The sequence below is a fragment of the Dreissena polymorpha genome, chromosome 4 (assembly GCF_020536995.1).
Source record: "Dreissena polymorpha isolate Duluth1 chromosome 4, UMN_Dpol_1.0, whole genome shotgun sequence".
Taxonomy (NCBI): Eukaryota; Metazoa; Mollusca; class Bivalvia; order Myida; family Dreissenidae; genus Dreissena; species Dreissena polymorpha.
Genome location: NC_068358.1, coordinates 31,365,207 through 31,378,823, shown reverse-complemented (window position 1 = coordinate 31,378,823; position 13,617 = coordinate 31,365,207). Strand labels below are relative to the sequence as shown.

The 13,617-nt window shown below is 38.6% G+C and overlaps 1 protein-coding gene across 2 annotated transcripts in view; it reads right to left on the bottom strand.

The window, feature by feature from the left end:
• Positions 1-13,272, bottom strand: part of LOC127879775 (protein fem-1 homolog C-like) — a 29,622-nt gene extending 16,350 nt beyond the window's left edge. For both annotated transcript variants that reach the window (XM_052426828.1, XM_052426829.1), the window contains exon 1: positions 13,108-13,272. The gene's annotated coding sequence lies outside the window, so the exon portion shown is untranslated. The remainder of the gene's footprint in view (positions 1-13,107) is intronic.
• Between the last annotated feature and the right edge of the window lie 345 nt (positions 13,273-13,617).

Below are 13,617 nucleotides of genomic sequence, written 5' to 3'. Positions count from 1 at the left end.
CGCCCAAAGAGCGTCCTAAAAAACTGCAAGGCGTGCAAAAACACGCTTTAAACATATTGTAAGCAAAGTGAGCCGAAGTTGAATGTTAAGAAAGACATTATAGAAAAGATCTTATACGATGTTGAATGTTCAGTTGCCGACACAGTCGGAAAAGCTAAAAAAAAACGCGACACGACGGGTCCAAACTTAAACAAAAAACAAAAACATTGAACGAGTGGAAGGGACAATTCCCGTGGCTAATCGTTGAAAAGATTGAAGGGAAGACCCGTTTTAATTGTGAAATATGTAAAAATTCATCGAAGGCATGCATCTAAGCACAGTTTGGGCATATGAAGGTATTTGAAAAATAAAATTGTATAATACTGAATACACTATTGAACTCGTATAAATAAAGTTGCTAGTATTTTTATTTTTATTTTTTGCTTGAATATAACCATTATTATTTATTTTAGGTCATTAAGAAAAGTTAAGAATTATTTTCCAAAACTAAGTTGTAACGTTAAGAATAAAATTTCAGAGTTAAGAATTCTTTTTGAAAATCTGGTAGTTACGTTAAGAATTTCACAAAACCTTATCTGGAGCTCTGATACTGGACATTAAATTAGTTATATATACCCCCACGCTTTTTGAAAAGCGTGGGGATATTGTGGTTACCTCCGCTGTCTGTCCGGTTGTCCGTCTGTCCGTCCGTCCTGGCCATTATCTCTTCCTACACTATTAGCACTAGAACCTTGAAACTTATACACATGGTAGCTATGACCATATGTGCGACCCTGCACTATTTGGAATTTTGATCTGACCCCGGGGTCAAAAGTTATGGGGGTTGGGGTGGGGCCAGGTCAGAGATTTTCACTCATTTTTTTTATGTTATTTTACATTAACTTCTTCATTTCTACCACCGATTTACTTCAAATTGATACTGAACATCTCTTATGACAATATGGTCGATCTCAACTATGCATGGCCCCATTACCAACCCTGGAGCGACCCCACCCACATAGAACACACCCACCCAGAATTGCCTTTTACTATAACTTCTTCGTTTCTACACCGATTTACTTCAAATTGATACTGAACATCTCTTATGACAATACGGTCAATCTCAACTATGCATTGCCCCATTACCAACCCTGGGGCATGCCCGCCCACATAAGCCACGCCCACCAAACATTGCCTTTTAACATAACTTCTTTATTTCTACACTGATTTACTTCAAATTGATAATGAACATCTCTTATGACAATACGATCAATCTCAACTATGCAGGGCCCAATTACCAACCCTGGGGTGCCCCCTGGGTAAAAACATGCGGCGTGGGGATACGTGTCGGCCTCTGCCGCGCCATTTCTAGTTTCTTAATATTATTTGTTCAGTGTGAACATTGACTTTAGGTCAATAATAAATTGTCATGACATATTTCTTACTGTATGAGATTATTTTTTCATAATAATACATAATAAAGTCTAAGTTTTCGGACACTTAAAATAATTATTTTGTTTAATTGAGCCCGAAAATTTAGATAAGAAATATATTCAAAAATTACAAGTGTCCCAAAATTAAGAGACATAAATTAATATGTCCGAAAATTATAATTATATTGAAATAAATGCAATTAATCAATATACAATAATAATCTTGTGATTAACTTTTTTTTGCTTTAATAAATACAACTTAACAGCTTTGCTAACTCTTGCATGAAATGGTATAGAACAAAAACTTAAAAACAGAAAAGAAAACATTCTGCTTTCTTAATAGGAAGACACAGTTTCAAATGCTGTTGGGTGAATCCATTACTTTCTAGCAGTATACATGGCTATTTACCCAATTACGCGAATGTAATGGTAAATGTAAATTGCCCTCGGGCAAGGGTTTATGACCTTAATCCCGATGTAAAAATCCTTGATCAAACTGTCACGAGATAAGCGAAAGCAGGGCAAAAGTCTGTAGAAAAGCGCAGTAAACATCCCAAAATTTAGAGACATTATTTATGGATGAAAACCCGTATGTCCGAAAATTAAGAGTCACAAAAAATACTTTTTTTGTTAAAAAGAGGATGCCCAAAAACTTGAGTTATTATGGTAACAAAGTGTTATTAATTTACATAGGTACATTGATAATTGTGTTGATAGAATATAGAAAACAACTTGAACCGGTCATGGACAAAAATGCATCCTCTGTTTCCCGCATATCAAGCGGTTAAGGAAACCAGTAACAGAATTTATGAATTAATGCAAACGATGCAACAAAGGCCTTTGCTAAAGAAGGAAAAAAAGCCTCGAAAGAAACGATTAACGGTCTACCTTTAAAGATTTATTTAATTATTGCTTAATCAATGTCAAAATTGTTTATTTACAGGGTGTTTAACCACTTAAAGCCAATAGTTCCATACAAATAAACAATAATATTCACAGTGTGTGTTGGTACCTTGTATCAAGACATCACAAGGAAAAGGGAGATTAATTGATTGCACTAGGCCAACAAAACTTAATGTAATAATGTATAGGTCATACTTCTTTGAGCAAAATCAGCACAAAGAATGCTCAAGAGTTGCATTAACACAAACGTTTGCCAAAAAAAAATCGGCATATACAGTGTGTTTCTTCGATATTTTGGGAATTGGGCCAGATCCCTTTTGATTGGGAAAAATTGCTTTCTTTTGACATAATTCATTCATTCATTCAATCCTCTCTGCGCCGTCTGGTGCTTGAGGCGACGGCAAGGGAGCGCCACTTTGGTCGGTCAGTTGCTGTTGCGGGTGCTGTCTGCAGAGTGAGGCCACTGTTCTTGAAGTCTCGCTCCACGGTTCGGCGCAATGTCTCTTTCGGTCGTCCACGATTTCTTTTTCCCTGTGGGGTCCATCTCAGTGCCAACGTGAGTAGCAAGTCGGGTGCCATTCTGCAGACGTGGCCTAGCCATCTCCATCTTCTCAAAGTGATGGTCTCATCGATGCTGTTTGGGCCAGCTCTTTTACGCAGTTCCATGTTCGTGATCATGTTTGGCCAGAAGACTTTCATGATCTGTCGCAGGCACTTGTTCTTAAAGACTTCCAGTTTTCGCTCGATGGTAGCAGTGGTCTTCCAGCACTCAGACCCATATAGAAGGACACTCAGCACGTTGCTCTTGAAGATGCGGAGCTTGGTGTGCATGCTAAGACTTGTGGTCCTCCAGATGGGCTTCAGCATTGCGAAGGCTTGGTTGGCTTTGCTGATTCTCGTGTTGATCTCCCTTGCACAGTCTCCATCTGTGGTGACCTTGCTGCCCAGGTAAATGAACTCGTCCACATCTGGCAGAGGCTGGTCATTGATGGTGATTGGGTCGCCCACTCTGGTTTTCTTCCTCATGACCTGAGTCTTCCCAATATTGACCCTGAGACCTATGGTGCTTGCTGATAGTGCAAACTGTTATGTCCTCTGCTGGATGCCCTGGTTCCTGCTAGCAAGTAACCTGATATCGTCGGCGTAGTCCAGGTCATCTAGCAGCGAGGTCAGCGTCCACTGTATTCCTTGCCTCCTTCCTTCTGTGGTGCGTCGCATGATCCAGTCAATTGCCATTGAAAAGAGGAGCAGCGAGAGGATACATCCTTGCTTCACCCCAGTTTCCACCTTAAATGGTTCAGTGAGCTGGTTGTTGTGGACGACTCTGCACTCAAAGTTTTCGTACAGGGACCTGATGACGTTGACAAGTTTCTGAGGGATGCCATAATGGCGCAGAATCTTCCAGAGGGAGTCTCTTTGTAGGCTGTCGAAGGCCTTCTCAAAGTCCAAAAAAAAAACACGTAGAGGGATCCATTCCATTCATGGGACTGCTCAATGATCTGCCTAAAGACGAAGATGTGGTCGATGCAGGACTTGCCTTTCCTGACGCCAGCCTGTTCCTGGCGAAGGATACCGTCCACAACTGTTGGAGGATGATGCGGCTGAAGATCGTACTGGTGAGAGATAGTAAAGTGATGCCTCGCCAGTTGTTACAGTTCCCCAGGTCTCCTTTCTTGGGCAGTTTGACGATGGTGTCGGTCTTCCATTTGCTTGGCGCTTCTTCACTGTCCCAAATCTTTTGAAGAATCTGGAAAAGAAGCTGCGGCGTCACTGTGTCTTCTGCTTTCAGCATCTCAGGGCACACTCCATCGTCGCCAGGCGCCTTCCCATTCTTCAGCTTACGGATGGCTTCATAGACTTCCGTTACAGTGATGTTGCCGAGGTTGATGTCAAGGTCCTCTTCAGCTTCAGGAATGTTGGCTAGGGTTGGTGGGTCTGGGCGGTTTAGGATGGACTCAAAGTGTTGCTTCCATCTCTTCAGCTTCTCCTTTTCCACAGTGACATGAGTTCCGTCTTCAGCTCTCACAGGAAGGTCATGGTGCTGGCCGTAGTCGCCCTTCAGCTTCCTGGTGTTCTGATACACTGTCTTCATGTCATTGTGCTCGACTGCTGTCTCCGCCTCCTCTGCCAGCCTCTCTATGTACCTCCTCTTGTCTCTTCTGGCTGATGTCTTAACCACCTTGTCTTTCTCACTATATTCCTTTGAAATTCTTTCCTTAAGTCTAAGGGATTAGGTGTCCAACAGTTTCTTTTTGATCTGTCTTCTTTCTTCTATACGAGACCACGTTTCGTCTGAGATCCATTCTGTCTTATTGCTATGTCTGAAGCCCAGAACTTCCTCTCCTGTCTCTTTCATTACTCTTTTGAAGCCTTCAATGGAAAGTGCTGCCTCATCTTCCAAAATACTAAATCTATTCCTGAGGGTTAACCTAAGCTTTTCTTTCACTTTTGGGTCTTTCAACTTGACGACATCATAGCGTTGGTTCTTGATGTCTCCCGTCTTGGCTTTCCTGAGCTTCAATTCACCTTGGCCACCAGAAGACTATGGTTGCTGCCGATGTCTGCATGTCGCATCACACGCACGTCCTGCAGAGAGTGCCTCAACCGACCATTGATGATGATGTGGTCGATCTGGTTCTGGGTCCTGCCGTCTGGTGATGTCCATGTTAGTTTGTGGATCTCCTTGTGCGCGAACAGGGTGCCTCCTATGACCAAGTCGTTCTGTTGACAAAAGTTGACTAGTCTCTCCCTGTTTTCGGTGATCACACCCATTCCATGTCGTCCCATGGTCCCCTCTCTGTCTTTTTTGTTGAAGCCAACCTTAGCATTGATGTCGCCGAGCAACATCAGCATGTCGTGTTGGGGAATGTCCTCTAAAACACTTTGAAGGGCGTCGTAGAATGCATCCTTGTCATCTTCTTCCGCATCGTCTCATGGTGCGTAGCCCACAACAACAGACAGCTTGGCATACTTGGAGTTCATCCTGACGTACAGCAGGCGCTCGTTCACAGGTTTCCACTGTAGCACGGTGTTGGCCTTGCTCTTGCTGATGATGACGGCAACTCCTTCCCGGTGGTCGTTGTCAGTTCTTCCTGACCAGATGATGACTTATCCGGAACTCATCTTCTGCTTGCCAGAGCCAGTCCATCTTGCTTCTGTTACTCCCATAAGGGTCAGGTTTTATCGGTTCAGCTCACTCACCACTTGCGCTAGCTTTCCAGTCTGGTAGAGTGTTCGCACGTTCCAACATCCAACTCTGATCCATCGCTTTAGCGTCAAGAGTTCCGCTATCGGGGTGGGGACGTCCTTGGGGCTTTGATCGCCATTCTTCATAAGTCCAGTTGCCTGGTCTGCTTCACTCCCGGCGCCGTTTGTCGCTTGTTCCCTTGTTGTTGTTGCTAGCCCCACGCCCATCCCTCCTTCTTTTTCAGCGCGGGCTTGGGACCGTCCTTGGCGGAGTTACGGTTTGATTGGGAAAAATCGCTTTCTTTTGACAAAACTTGGCAAAGAATTTTCTTGAGTTTTGGCAAACAAATGATTTAAATTGAGAGTTAAAAGTGATTTTACTATTATATTTACAAAACAGTTATCAAATCGAAAGCCTTAGTTTGGAATTGATGATTCGATCTATCTTTTGGAAGATCCGTAGAAAGTCAGTGTATTACGATTGGTTGACAAGACACGAGATCTATCACGCGAAGGATTCCGGTATTGTACTTTCAAATTTGGAATACTTGTGTTTTTCAATTGCAAAAACTTAAGCATTTTCATTGACCGTTGACATGTTTGAAACTTTGGATTAATATCATTATTAAGGGAGCACACCACATCACGTAAGTGGTTTTAATTTGCGCATAAGTGATATATATATGTAGTGTTTTATCCAGGCCGTTTTAGCGTTGCGCGGCGCCATGCCCTTTTTTGCAACGCCACGCTGCCCCTTTTCAAAGCCATTTAGCGCCACGCTGCCCTTTCCAAAGGCCTGCCTGTTCATGAGCACCTACTGTTTCCCGCCGTGCACCCTTATTTATAACATCTTAATTGCCCTTTAACCAAACTTCTAAGCCGACTATTACCCGATTTTGGCCCTAAGGCAGCGAAGATTCGCGCAGTTGTGAATTAGTCGTGCGTGAATAACTCCGTGTGAATATCAATCAATAATTTCAGTGGCTTTTTTATGCCAAGCACACTAATCCATCTGTAATGTGTATTTCCTCCACGATAAAATCTTGGACAGTTACTTTGAAAACCTCGATGATATCCTGGTGGAAATTGAGCATTTCATGCATAATTCAGTTATATCAAAACATATATTTTACGCGTAATTAAATAAAAAAAGTTATATCTTTATCGTTTTTTTAAGTCGTCTTTAAGATAATTATTTTTTGAAACAATTACTGTAACATGTACTAATTAAACAAAATGCGAATCTTGTATAAGGCGGACATTTAATACGATTTCACGTTGCTATGCGCACCTGTCTCTTACATCATTTTAACAAGATGGCGGACTATAAAGAATTAAATTGTGACTCTCTGCAAAAAATGGCAAATTACGATGGAGATCATACATTTCCAAGGGATTCATGAAATGCCTGTGATAATCAACGATGCATAAAAACGTTTGAGATACCAACAACATAGTTATAGTAATCTACTCAGTGGATGTACCGGTATTTCAAATTTTCACGGAAACAAGTGTTTGCAAATTGTTAGCGTTCAGTTTACTCGCAAAGTTAAAACATCTGACAAGATTATCGTAAGAAAATTGGATAAGACAAACATGTTTTCATTTAAATTTATAATATGCTAGCGGATCTGTATCTAATCAAATGCATGTGCATATATTGCTTTATTATGTTTGTCGTGCTGTACAGTTTACTGAAACAGCATGGAACTTAAATGGACATTGCAAGGTGAATATATTAATATAAATCTAGGTTGGCGCTAAGGAAAAAAAATTAGTAGCCAAATTTCAGCACTACGATGACGACCCACATTATAACCTGATTTGCTCAATGAACGACATAATCATTATCATGAATCTATAGGTATCAACAATGACTGTATTAAATTATCAATGTGTTACATTTAAATAAATTATTTGTTACCTGAAATCAAATAATTTCATGTTTTTTTATATATTTATTTTCATGCACTGGCATAAACGGTATACAATGATAGAACTTTCAGATATGCCCCGGTCTTTGATTGCGTGGGTCTTGCGTAACTCCTATTCACCGACCCCCCCCCCCCCCCTTCTCCCAATAATTTTCGCCGTAGTCTGGTGCTTCTTGATTCTTGAAAAATACATTTACTGCAATGTATTCTTGAATTGACATAATAATTTATTTTTCCATAGTTTCAATATATAATTCATTCAAATGTACCGGTAAATTTGTAAGTCTTAAATACTGCATGTAGTGAACGGCTAGGCTATATTTAGTTACACGTCGTCTGTTTTTAAAAAGCATGCTTTGCATGCGTAGAGTAGAACTTGGCATTTTAGACGACATCAATAATTTCGCGCTCTTTCTTATAACACGGGTTTTACATGGCATACCGTTATTGATGCATAGAGAATAGTTATTATCACGTGGCTGTAGAAAAACGGTGTAAATCAGTTCAACAAATAGACATGATAAATTATACATGCACTGGATTTAATTTCTTACCGCATCAAATTATTAACGGGTTTTGTTTTTCACAACTTACTCGCCATAAGTAATTTTACACTGCCCACCAATTGCAATTAATTTCTCATAATTAATAATTGTTAACAGTACGGTAAATAGGTGTGTTGATGATGCCCGAAACCGCCTTTAATGTACTGCTTTATTTACCGGTTTTATATCAGGTATTAATGCTACAACTGTGATTCATTGTTAATAAACCTGCGAAAACGCTTACTCTGTGACCGACGTCAATCAAAAATAATAATCGCTATATACATGTAACTCCGCCTCCATAAACATTCTTGTAACCGATTGGACGTTAAATATCACAGTTTGTCGACAGAAAAGTTACCCGAAAATTTCCCGTGATGCATCTGTCAGCATACATGACTGTGTTATGTGGCTTGAATATGCGATACGGGCATCCGGTTATCTTTTATCAGTGGACTATCTATTACCACCTGGAGCTTTTATGGTGATTACATGTGGAAATCTGTACCGAGTTCTCTTTAAAAGTAGGGAATATTATATACTTATAGAAAATATCAGAGTTTTTTGCAATCGCCATTTTCATCACATTTTAAACTTTAATCGCCAGCTGAAAGATTCAATTGCCTTTGGCGATTTTGGTGATCGGAAATGCTAACATACATATAAATCAAAGTAAGTTAAATACATCAATTACCATTAAATGTGCTTGTATATATTTTTATATTTTTCCACAACTGCCTCTGATGTGATTACACGTTTTTCCCAAAACCAGTTTTCGACAGAACGGTTTTGCCCTTTTTTGCCTAAACTGCACATTAAAATGCCGTTCTTGAAAGTAATGCGCCATGCCCCTTTGCCCTCCTGGTAAAAACACTATGATCTGTTTTTTTTTTGTTTATTTATGCCAAAAATAGTTTATGTTGCTAATATTACCGATTTAAAGTACCGCCCAGATTTCGGGCGGGAGACTTGACCTGAAATATGCCGCAAACAGTTGCAACTCCGGAGGGTCAATAGCGGGGAGTGCAACTAAGTAAAACCCTTGCATTGAATGATTTTACACATGTACAATGGGGACAGGAGTTCCTGATCACTAATAAAACAAACGCCGTTTACGAATCCTAATTTACACCAATTTGCTAGTGTTATACCTCTTTGGAAGCGGATTTATGTACGCTATCCTACACTAGTTTCAAAAGTTGGAATATATCCATTCATCAATATGTAAACATTGAATTTCCTAGTCCACTCAGAACATTAGTTTCGAATCAAGGACAGGTATTCCAGATCACATGACATAAACTATTACCAATGCTGGGGACCGATTCAAAATTATGTTTAACTTTCAAATAGCTTGCATATCAGCTGGTTAAGCAATTTCAAGAAGTAAAAGAAAAGAAAAATGTATTTATTATCGTTGTGTGATTGAATAAACTGGTTATACAGGTTTTGAAGGTGTTGCATGTTCAGTGGTGTTGAAATAAAGATTGCCAGATTTGTAGGTTTGGTCATTCGACAAGTCAGGAACTAAAATATCAATATAACAAAACATTTCTCATAGATTTGATACATTCAATTTGTTTGTGATTTTCCCAGTGTTTTTGATTCGGAAAACCTGCCTTTATATATTAGAATAAAAAGACAATCTGATCTTTTTCTAATAACTTATGACAGTATTTAACATTATGATCATCTTAAGTAAGCGTATGAATTCTAATTTAAAGCCAGCGATTTTTTTTGTCCAATTGGAAAAAAGTACCCGTACCGGTCCAATTGGGAAAACTTGAGTTGTGAAAACCTGAAAATTGGGAAAATTCGAGTCGTGAAACCCTCAAATTGGGAAATTGGTGTATTTGATTTTATGCTCCCAAATACTTTAAAATTGATTCTAAGTGTTTTTAAGCTGTCAATATTATATTTACCTAGGTTTAAACCATAGAGCCGCACAGGGAAACTAACAAAATGTTGCATTTTCCAAAAAAACAATATTTTTTTTTACCTTAAATTGGGAATTTTTTGGCCAGCAATTGGGAAATTTGTAGTTTTTTCGTAATTGGGAAAGTGCCGTTTACTGGTACTTTATAAAGAAGGAAAAAAATCGCTGAAAGCAAAATATGTGATACCCAACGTACATTTAAGTTTTGGCGGTCCTCAAAAGTTTCTGGCCTCGATTTGGCGTAAGCGGTGCGTATGTAAATTAATTCACCCTGTTACAAAATTAATGGGTCGCAGAACATCAATTTGTGCTCAAAAACCGTGTTAAATGGCTTGATGTTACCGGGAATGGATGGACTTTATGATTATATAAGCTTCACTTCAAAATTGAATGTATTTTTTCGTAAAGACAAGTAAATAACGCTACTGATTTGGAACTCCTGTTGATCAGAAATGGTTTATGGAATTTTCGTGCCAATACCAGTTTGCGCTGCTAATATTTGTGTTGAAAAGAGGTAGACGTTTCATCCCACTGATAATATATAGGCGGATAGGTGTGAATAATGCGGTATAGGTGTGAATGATATTGGTACTAATGTAGAAAACTACAACAATGTTGACAATAATAATTATAGATAACAAATAATAAAACGATGAATTGTTAGTATACAAATATTTGTAAATAGTTCATTATGTTCAATACCGGTAAATATAAAACATAAAGTGTTGTTATTTTTTATGCATCATGTGTGTTTGTAAAAATAAATAAAATGATTTAATGTTAGTATAAAAACATTTGTGCATAGTTCATTATGTTTAATAAATATTAAACATGAAGAGCTGTTACTTTTTATGCTTCATTTGTATGAACTTTATACATAAATAATAATATAACATGAATGAACAATAAAACAATTTAAAATGAAGTTGGTATTGTACTTTTAGGAAAAGCTAATGCTTTACTATCGACTCACAAACTATCAATTAGCGGTATGTGCCTTTAAGTAATAAGCAAACAATTAATTACCGACTCCCTCCTACACCGCCAAGGTATGCAAAAATAAGCAACTGTAATTTTTTGTTAATAATTAATTATTAATTGAGAATAACAATATAACTCGTTTTACTATTGTAATTAAGAATAATAATAGCAATATCAAAATCAATTTTTCATATAAATAATCATTACTAGTTTGTTTGTTTGTTTGTTTGTAGCGTAATGATGGCGGGCGCACATACTGGACATGCAGTGTCCCAAACAAAACGACGAAGTGCTATGCCAACGTCAGACAGTTCGGTGACTACTTCACGGCGTCGTTGGGTGGACCTAGGGTTTTACACGCTTGTCCCCCTGTTGCGCCGTGAGGCTGACAATCCGCCTAGTGTCGGAACACGCCCTGACTCGGGCACTCCGGAAAATATTCAAAGAAGTGCACGTGCGACTTTTCGAGATCTGGGAGAAGTACGAAGACGATGACATGAGAACTACTCAACAACTGAGAGCGTGCAGCCATATCATCGTGATGGGACCGAGCACAACCATGGACAAAATACACAGTGATGACTTCTGAAATGCAATACATTGTATATTGATTTGTGTATGTATATGATAGGATAGTATGCTGTTGTATTTTTGTTTATTTATTTGTGTACTTTTGTATATGTGTATTAAAACATTTTAAAATGTATGTATGCATTCACTTCTGATATTGTTGATGTCAATTTATTGCAAATGTTTCAATATATTTATGTAATCAATCTATCTATCTATCTGTCTGTCTGTCTGTCTTTCTGTCTGTCTGTCTGTCTGTCTGTCTGTCTGTCTGTCTGTCTGTCTGTCTGTCTGTCTGTCTGTCTGTCTGTCTGTCTGTCTGTCTGTCTGTCTGTCTGTCTGTCTGTCTGTCTGTCTGTCTGTCTGTCTGTCTGTCTGTCTGTCTATCTATCTATCTATCTATCTATGCTGTCTAACTCCCCTTGCGGGTATCATTGACAGGTGCGCAGTCAGTGCAAGATAAAAGTGTTAAAAGTGAATAAGTGCGAAAGATTAAAGTATGTTCGATTAATCATGCATGGTTAAGTGATTTAAAGTTAAAGCTGATAAAAACATGTCTCTCGGAGTTCAAGAGGTAGAAGGGGAAAGCAGGGACAGCTTATACCCTTCAAGATCAGGATGTAATACTGTAGTGGCAGTGAGGTTGTTCCACATCACAATAGCACTTGGGAAAAATGAAAACTTATAATAATTTGCAGTGGTGTGGATCTGTCTGAAAGAGAGGGGGTGCACGTGACGAGTGAATCTGGTGGGTCGCTCGATATATGATGGTAGCGGCACGGCTACTAAACCTTGAACAATTTTGAAAAAGATAATTAATTTAGTGTTATTTCGTCTGTCTTGTAGGGTCTGCCAACCAAGTTCCTGTTGCATGGAGGTGACACTGTCATATGGAGAATAATTATGTACATATTTAATATATATTATCTAGATATTGTTTAAATGTATGTATGAATTCACTTTTGATATGGTAATGTCAATGTATTGAAAATGTTTTATGTAATTTTTGTTAATGTATTATGTTAGGCATGTAAATTGACACTTAAACATTCATGAAATAAAACAATTTTGTTTTAACATTGAACAGATGTTACAATCAAAGGTTCTACAGTTTCCTGTTATGATTCACACCTTCTATACGGTATTATTCACACCTATCCGCCTTTATATTATCAGTGGGACGAAACGTCCAATGCCCCCCTACACAAATATCAGTGGCACGAACTGGTAGTGGCACGAAACGTCCAGAACCCTCCAAAACTACTGACCCAACTGTACACAATAAACAGAAAACTGGGTACGATCGTTTTCTTTCATCAACGTCATAGACAAATAAATACAGGGACGATTGAACTTTACCGGTACGCAACACTTAACATCAAACAGCGTACCCTAACCCTAACCCTTTACACCTAACACATAAAATCTAACGCAACACCTTATAATCCTTTTTATCCTATATATTTCCTTAGTATCGGGGGCTACCGCCCCCAAACCCCCGCTTTGTCGATAGTGGTAAACAACTGCGTACCGGTAAATTGAATCTAGCCATAAATAAATGTAGTGTTGTTATTTACACAAAAAACTATATTTTAAATGAAAAGCATACGTAATTATAAACATCACAAACATCTACTTACTGTTTAGCTCATATTCTTAACTCATCGAAAATAATCGGTTGATGTTATGTGCAGACGTGCATAACAATGGCAAGCGAAATGCACATTAAGTCCTTAAACCACGGTTTAACAGTTAACTATATAGTTAAGAGACTTTGAACCCGGGTTCAAAGTGCCGTTTGCACATTAAATTCTTTAACCCGAGTTCAAGAGTTTGAACCTCAGTTCAAAGTGTGTCTAAAAATAGATACAAATCTGTTATCTGAGACAACCAACTAGCGGAGCTTAAACCACAATTAGCTATATATAGAAGGTAAATGCCGCGATTTCATTGGTCCTCTCTTAACTTTAAGAGGCGCGGAATGCACATTAATTATTTAACAGTTAATTATATAGTTAAGAAATTTTGAACCCGAGTTCAAAGTGCAGTTTGCACATTAATTCCTTAAACCCGAGTTCAAGAGTGTAAACTGCGGTTCAAAGTCTTAAACTGGGGTTAACAAGCGCGGAATGTACATTTATTATCTAACT